This window comes from Saccopteryx leptura, chromosome 1 (assembly GCF_036850995.1).
Source record: "Saccopteryx leptura isolate mSacLep1 chromosome 1, mSacLep1_pri_phased_curated, whole genome shotgun sequence".
Classification (NCBI taxonomy): domain Eukaryota; kingdom Metazoa; phylum Chordata; class Mammalia; order Chiroptera; family Emballonuridae; genus Saccopteryx; species Saccopteryx leptura.
Genome location: NC_089503.1, coordinates 274,103,313 through 274,112,483, shown reverse-complemented (window position 1 = coordinate 274,112,483; position 9,171 = coordinate 274,103,313).

Sequence of the window (9,171 nt, the reverse complement as noted above, 5' to 3'; positions counted from 1 at the left end):
ATTTTGCAGTTGTGCCCTGTGCTTGTTTTCCACTGTGGGACTATGATAAATAATGTTGCCATGAACATTTGTGTATGGACATAGTTTTCATTTCTCCTGGGCTGGGTCATATGGTAGGTGAATATTTAACTTTTTAAGAAACTTGTGCTATGTTACATGCTTAACAACAGTTGTATGAGAGTTCCAGTTTCTCCACATTCTTGTCATCCCTTGAAAAGCTCAGTCTTTTTAATTTTAGCCATCTTAATGGGTGTGCAGTGATACTTCTTGTGGGTTTTTATTTTACTTTAGAAATTAAATTTAATGGGATGACATTGATCAATAAGAGTACATAGGTTTCAGGCATACATTTCTATAGCATTTGAACTGTTGATTGTGTTGTGTGCCCATCACCCAAAATATCTTGTAGTTTTGTTTTTTTTTTTGGGGGGGGGTTGTTTTTTTCTCTATTTTTCTGAAGTGAGAAGCAGGGATGCAGACAGACTCCTGCATGTGCCTGACTGGGGTCCACTGGCAAGCCCACCAGGGGGCGATGCTCTGCCCATCTGGGCCGTTGCTCTGTTGCAACCAGAGCCATTCTAGTGCCTGAGGTGGAGGCCATGGAGCCATCCTCAGCACCCAGGAACTTTGCTCCAGTGAAGCCTTGGCTGTGGGAGAAGAAGAGAGAGGTAGAGAGAAAGGAGAGGGGTAAGGGTGGAGAAGCAGGTGGGTGCTTCTCCTGTGTTTCCTGGCTGGGAATCAAACCCAGGACTTCCACACGCAGGGCCGACACTCTACTGCTGAGCCAACTGGCCAGGGCCTAACATCTTGAAGTTTTAATTTGAATTTCCCTAATGACTAGTGATATTGTATACCTTTTCAGGTGCTTATTTGTTATACATATATCTTCTTTTGTGTCTATCTAAATTTTTTACCCATTTTTGTTGGGTTATTTGTTTTTTATTATTGAATTTAAGAGCCTTTTATATATTCTGAGAATAAGATTTGTATCAGTAGGTAAGTTGCAACTGTTTTCTCCCTGTGTATGGCTCATCTTTTTATTCTCTTACCATCTAAGTAGTTTTAATTTTTCTTTGGGGGGGTTATTTTAATACAACAGTGATAATCATATTGATTAGTAGCATATCTAGTTTGGTTGTCTTAGCTATACAGAAGGCTGAGGTGAGGCTTCAACATTTCAAACTTATATGTCAATGAGGCACTTGAACTGTTAGTTACTATAAGGAATACAGTTCTATATAATTCACAGATATTCTTACTTAAATCTGAAAATTATAAGAGCTGTAGCTTTCATAGATTTTTTTAAGTGAATTATATTCTGAGTATAAAAATGTACTTTAAATTTCTTAAATTGTAAAAATTATTTCAGGTATAGAAATTCTTTTAGTTATCTGTCTTTCTCCCTCTCTTCATTTGGATATTCTAACCTGCATTGTTTTAATGAAATAAGTTATTTAGTCTCTGTTTCAACCTTTTTTATAGGTAAAAAGAGTCATAATCATTACATTGGCCCTAGAATCATTGGGTTATATGAATCACATTCAATAATAAATAAAAGGAAAACTATGAATGATAGCACTTTACCTTTATAAAAATTCTTATAGTGGTATCAAAGTTCTGATAAACTTAATCCTAGAATTAAGAAAAATTCTTGATAAGGATGTTCAGACAATATATTTGAAAGTCAGCATCCTAGTCTCGGTTATACCCCCTTCTGCACAAACTGGGAAGCTGAGTATCAGCAACTCTACTCAATAACTTTCTTACCAAAAATTCTTATCACTTCTATTCTTATATCCACAGGTGTTTGTGTATATTAAACGTAGATATTCCTCCCAAATAGTTGAAGTTGCATGATCTAGATCCTCATTGGAAGTGTTACTTTATCTTCTATCATGGAAACCCCATCTTTCCTAGTTGCTTTAAGTCAGAATATTGGCTACTATTTTCTTTCTGTCCTCATCCTCAATTCCACTGCCTGGTTCAAGCCACCATCTCTTAGCCAGATTCCTACATTAGCCCCATTCCTGCACTCCTGATGTCCCTGCCACCATTCTTTCCCTCCTACAGTGCATAATTCACATGGCAGTCAGGTGATGTTTGCAGAATATAAATCTAAACACATACTTTCCTGCTACAGTCTTGGCCATAATTTCTGATTTACTTTAAAACTAAAACCCCAACTTTCAGTGTGACTTTGCAAGGCTCTTCATATAAGAATTTATTCTTAATAGAATAAGAATACAACACAGGGAGATAAAATTTTTAAAAGTTCAGAATATAAAACTAACAAAGATCAGTGACTGAATAAATATAGGGAGGTGGTAGGAATCCAATGAGGTAATTTAAATAAAAGGGCTTTGAGAAATATGAACATACTTTAATACTAATTATATTAGTATTATTCCTATCTGTCTTTCAGTGAATGTCTGAGAATTATAGAATACCAGAATGTCACTTGTAAGTGGCTTACCTATTCCAGACAAGGCTTATGAAGCCTTGTCATATGGGGTTGGTTGCTACATGGCTCTGAATACTCAGATAAATGCTATCCAGTTGGGCACCTTTGTCTGCATTTCTCATCCTTAGAAGTGCTCAGCTTTGAGCAGTAATGTTGTCTAGTGACTTCTTAGGATTATCTTGGGAGAGGGATAGTGAGGGTGATAGAAGCTCCCCAGAGATCACACAGGACTCACAACCACTCTGCACCACCTTCCCTTCTCATCAAAGAGCTCCTTGTGTTCTCCTCCTCATCATGGGCTCACCTGGAAGAGCTGACTGGAGCCCTTTGGGACCAGAAGTTTTGAGGCAATAGGTTGCAAAGAACAGAAATCCCAGAAACTGGGAACTGGAAAAATCAAGAACTAGAATTAATATCTTCAGATCTTAAGTGCTATGTGGTCTTCTTACATCTGCTTTGGAATATAGGCCCTGTACTTTTGCTTTAACCAGCTCTCTTCTTACTCATCTTGCATGAGACCCAATATGGCACCATCCAATTCTACATATGTTATGAATATCAGGACTGGTCATCTCACTGTTGACGGGTATAGTTGCTCATTTCCCAATTTTAGACCTAATTGAAGAGAGGAATCTGATTGGTCTAAGTAATTATTTCAAAAGGATCCCAAGTCTTAGTTGAGTGGCTGGCCTGTGGATCTATTCTCCTGGGTCAGCTATTAAGCAATTGTCCAATTACTTGAATTACTAGAAAGCATCAAATGCAAAGTCACATGCTTTGATGCTCAGTCAGTAGGCAGGAAGAGTGAGAACTGCAGAGAATGATGTGGTCAGGGTCGGTATCCCTAATTCATGAGAAACATGAAGGGTAGTAGTTAAGAGCGTGGACTGTGGAGCTAGGCCACATGGGTTTGAATTCTCTCTCTAGCTGGTAACTTTAGGCAAATAACTTTACTTTTCTGTGCCTCCGTTTCCTCATCTATAGAATGGAGATAATAGTATCTTTCTTATTGTGTTGTTGTAAGGATTAAATATACATGCATGTTTGTGCAAGCACATGTGCGATTAGTGTATGTTAAGTGCTATGTAAATGTCACACTCATTATAAGAATGCAAACTGAAGTATAGAATGGGGCAGATGAAGAAGGGCTGTTCATGGTTAGTTGATAATTACCCAGACGCAGAGTAACACCCAGCTTAGGTGGGAGGTGTGGGGAAGAAAAGCAAATTAATGAGCATAGTGAGAATGAATTCTGAATTCCTCAGTTGAAATTTTGGAGACTAAAACATGAGGGGATAAGGAACAGAGGAAGAGCCAAAAAACAGAGTGGGTCTGGTGGTCAAACATCTCAGGTGCTGAGACACAACATCTCAAATGAGCCTTTAGGTCACGGCACCATCCGTGGTCATCTCCAGCGAGGCTGGCCCCGGGTCTGTTCTCCTGGTAGCAACTGGTCTGAGAAGTTTAAAAACATTAGATTCTCTAAGGATATGATATTAGTATAGATATCTGGAGTAGATTAATTCATTAAATTGTTCACTCATCAAATTTTATTTGGCATTTGCCGGGCTCTGTACTGAGGATGAAGCAATAAACCCATCTGTGGTAAGAGCTCAGGGACTCACTGTCACAGCTAAGGAAGGAACATGACATCACACAAAGAACTGATGATGACATGATGACATGAGGACTTCACAGGTGCTCTAGGAAAGAGCTTGAGGGACCGAGCTGGCTAAGGCTGTGGGGTCAGGGCAGGCTTCTTGGGAGAGAAGAGTGATCCCAGCATGGAGAACAGATCATTCAAAGGCCCAGCAGCAAGAAGAGAGCAGTACTAGATGGGGAGAGGAAGTGCGTGTGTCTGGATACAGGAAGAGGAGAAAGTAAGGGGGAGGAGCCAGCAGGGGAGTCATGCTACCGGGTTTGCACTTTTTATACTGAGGACAATAGGAAGGAATGGAAGAAATTAAGCCTGTCGCTCACATTGATGGTTTGCCCTTTCTCATTTTCTTGTAAACAAGAACCAAGAACTGTGGAGTGGGTTCTGGGGCAGGGGGCATGGTGCTATCAGGACAGAGGAGGATGTAAAGGGGCGGTGAGTCTGTGTCAAGAGGAATGTCCTGCACTTCAGTTTGGCTTGGGAGCTCTGTGTTCCTTAAACCGTCCCCAGTAAATGAAACCTCTGAATGGGCGTGTTTTCGGTTTCTGGTGACCACACCCATACAGCATTAGAAATACTCGCCTTAGCTCTAAATGTCTCCGAAGATGCCTTAGTAAATGGTTCCAGCAAACCATACAAAAGGCTTCAAGATCAAACAAAATTTTGTGTCCTTTAGTTCAAGGCTACCTGTTGAAGGAGGCAACAGACCAAATTCAGTGTGTATACCTGTTAAGCTCTCTGCAAAGCATCACACACACACACACACACACACACACACACACATACACACACACACACACACACACACGGTGTTGTAGTCTCTCGGCTGCTGCTGCTCAGCACTTAGGTAATTGAAACTTTCTGATGGTTGGATTCTGACTTAGTCAGACATTTATATTTTATTTATTATTTCTGTATCTGTTTGTTTATTGCAGCACCACAGTAGAATATTTCCTTAGGCTTCTGGGTTTTTTGTATGAAGAGACAACTGTTTGCCCTGATGTGACAATGTGTGCCCTGTGTCATGTTCTCTGCACAGGAAAAGATTGCTCTCCTTGAGTGCTCCATGTTGTGAAAATTAATAAAGGAAACCTCCACTAAAATTGAAGTCAGGAAGGCCTGTAGAGGGAACTCTCATGTCCCTCTACAATGACCTGAATTCAAGGTCAGTTACCTGAAAGAGAAAATTGTCAATTACTCCAAACAGAAAGATGGGCAGGTATAGACACCAACAGGAAAAGACATATCCTGCATTCCCAAACAGGAAGTGCAGCTACTTTACCACTCCAGGAGGAAGAAGGGAGGCTTTTCCTCTGCCCAGCAACATGCCCAGCCAATGGAAGTGCCACAGGCCAGCCAATTAGAAACCATCTTCACCTGAACTCTTACTTTCTTCCAATGAACTTATATTTTTCTCTTGCTGATAACTTCTTCATCCCACCCTCCTCTTTTTTTTTCTGTTTTTTTTTTTTTGTATTTTTCCGAAGCTAGAAACGGGGAGAGACAGTCAGACAGCTCCCGCATGTGCCCGACCAGGATCCACCCGGCACGCCCACCAGGGGGCGACGCTCTGCCCACCAGGGGATGATGCTCTGCCCCTCCGGGGTGTCGCTCTGCCGCGACCAGAGCCACTCTAGCGCCTGGGGCAGAGGCCAAGGAGCCATCCCCAGCGCCCGGGCCATCTTTGCTCCAATGGAGCCTCGGTTGCAGGAGGGGAAGAGAGAGACAGAGAGGAAGGAGAGGGGGAGGGGTGGAGAAGCAGATGGGCGCTTCTCCTGTGTGCCCTGGCCCGGAATTGAACCCGGGACCTCAGCACGCCAGGCCGACGCTCTATCACTGAGCCAACCGGCCAGGGCCCACCCTCCTTTCTATAAAAAGCCTTCCACCTTGTTTAATCCCTTAAAATATCTCTGTTTGCCAGATGAGATGCTGCCCAATTCATGAATCATTTAATAAAACCAACTAGATCTTCAAATTTACTCAGTTAAATTATATTTCTTAACAGAGCTCTTCCATCAGCTCGCTTGGAACTAGAGACCTTGACAAGATTAAGGTCTTGGTTGAAAAAAAGTTGGTGAATTTATGTCTCATCTTTTTTCTTCACTTCTCCTGGAGGTGTGAACAAATGATGAAACTGCTAAAAAGAAAAGGCAGCATGCAGGAAGGAGGCCGCACAACTGGTCCTTGAAAATTCAGAATCTGAATCATTAGCCATGAATCTGAGTTGGAGGTGCTGAATATTCACTCACACAATTGTGCACAGAGTGGCGAGATTTCTTTTCTTGACAAAATGAACAGAGTGTCCTGACACCTTTAGACACTAGGGTGATTGCAGAACCCAGTCTGAGGCAACAACAAGGGAAGGGACTTTCTACTTCACTTCCCACACCACCCTCAAAAGCCTCTCCATTATGCAACATCACATAAAAAATCTAATGCTATGAAATAGAAACTAAACTACTACATTTAAGAAGTCAATTTTCGCCTCGTAGCTGTCCCCTGGGCTTTCTGGGTACACAGCATATGTTTTTCCCAATCTAAAATTTAGCTTTCAGTTTATGGTTAAATAACTAAATAATCTTAGTCCAGAGGTATATTCTAGAGTGAAAGAAACATTAGTTTAAGATACATAGAGAGCCTGACCAGGCGGTGGTGCAGTGGATAGAGCGTCGGACTGGGATGCGGAGGACCCAGGTTCAAGACCCCGAGGTCGCCAGCTTGAGCGTGGGCTCATCTGGTTTGAACAAAGCTCAACAGCTTGGACCCAAGGTCGCTGGCTCGAGCAAGGGGTTATTCTGTATGCTGAAAGCCCACGGTCAAGGCACATATGAGAAAGCAATCAATGAACAACTAAGGTGTCACAAGGAAAAACTAATGATTGATACTTCTCATCTCTCTTCATTTCTGTCTGTCTATCCCTATCTCTCTCTCTCTGACTCTCTCTCTCTGTAAATAAAAAATAAAAAATTAAAAAAACATTTAAAAAAAGATACATAGAGAATTGAAAGGTATTAGAGATCTTTCAAGTGAAATAGAAATTCAATCAGATTTCTTGTCTTTTCATCTACTTCAGAATTGTACGGGGTCTCGTACATAGTTGGAGATATTCTGCAGAATGTATAGCTCTGGAAGGGATGAATTAAAACTTTCCAAGGGGGAACAATCTCGACTGTCTGCCAGTCCATCTAGATGTACACACTGATGTACACACCATAATCATGCCAGGGAAGATACTGCTCAAGGACAAGTAGCTGTGACAGAAAGCAGAATGATTCTCTTACACTGCACAGAATGTCACACAAGTTCTACTTTTGTTTATTTCTCACTTTGGTCATATCAGTAAAAAAATTGTGATCTCTGTGAAAATCTCTTTCCTTGCTTAGAGTTTAGTCCTCTTTTTCTTTTTAATTCCAAAAAGCTGTTGTCAATATAATTTGGAAAACTTTTATCCACTCCTTTATTTAACCGAATTCTGTTATCTTTTATTTGAAGACATGATAGTACCAAAAGTTATGTTGTGAAACAAAATTATTTAGGACCAAAGTTCTACTCCAACATTCTGATTTTGTTGAAAGATTAGTCAACAATGGTAGCACTCTGATATTGTTTTATAGTTATAATTATTTTCTCAATGGTGGCTTAAAAATCCCCAAGGGGGTGTGGTGAGAATGCATTCTGAAAGCACAGTTTTTCTAGATTCTACAGGAAAGTTTATAAAAGGCAATCAGGCAAACAGAGATGCTGATTACAGATCAAAGCTTACTTTCTCTTCCTTTTTTTTTTTTTTTTTTTTTGCGTTATAGGATGATCTGATCTAAACTCGTCCATTGAGTTAATGGCCTGAAGGAAACTAATAGACTAAATCTGGCACATTGATTCCTCTCACTGGAACATCTTTAATTGGAGGGTAACATTGTACAACTCAGAAATAGAAAATCAAAGACTGAATTTTAAGAACCCAGAACTTATATGTAGAAATAAATGTGTCCCTTTCAAAGTAATCACGTTGGAAGGCAGTCCACTCATGTAGTGTTGCTACATAGCTCTAAGTATTTTTAATTGAATTTATTGGGCTTGACATTTGTTAATAAAATTACATAGGTTTTAAGTGTGCAATTTCATAGCACATCATCTGTAGATTGCATTGTGTGTTCACCACCCCAAGTCAAGTCTGCGTCCATCACTATTTATCTCCCTTTACTCTCTTTTTACCTCCCTACCCTCTCCCTCCCATTATCACCTGCTGTTGTCTGTGTCTATGAGTTTTTTGGGCCTATTATAACACCTCAAACTTTCAGAAATCTCTGTCTTTATCTTGTATATTATACCTATCTCTTCTCACAAAACTTTCTTTTAAAAATATCTTAGCAGCATCTTATAATTGAAACAAAATTCAATTAATATATGAAGATCTGGTCTAAAGTGAATTTCTCCATCTCTTAAGTTATAATATTTTTAATTGAGCAAATACTATGTAGCTAATTCTCTGTTTGCTGTATAGGTGACTTTAAAATAAATTTAAGGTCCTCCTGACCTGCGGTGATGCAGTGGATAAAACATCGACCTCAAATGCTGAGGTTGCTAGTTCAAAACCTCGGGCTTGCCCAGTCAAGGCACATAAGAGATGCCCCTCCCCCCAACACACACTTTTTCTCTCTCTAAAAAATAAATAAAATAAAATAAATCTAAGTTCCAATCTCTACCCAATATTAGAAATTGGAGATGATAGTTGCTAGTATTATGAGACTGGTATACAGAATACTCAGATCTATTCCAAACCACAGCTATTCTCTCTCATGAATTTCTTGAGGGATATAAACACTTAGGAAATGTGGGAAGTTGCTAACTGGACTTTGGACCTAGACATCATTGCAGGTCACAGTATGATTCTCAGCTGGCTCGCAAAGCCCAGGCTGGTACCCATCCTGTCCATATCAGAGCTCCTGGTCATCATCCTGAATCATACTGCACCCTAGATGGCAGCATGGAAGAAACTGGGGAAAAGGAACATGCCATTGACTGTCATGCCAGTGGGTGCTTGGGATTCTTACAA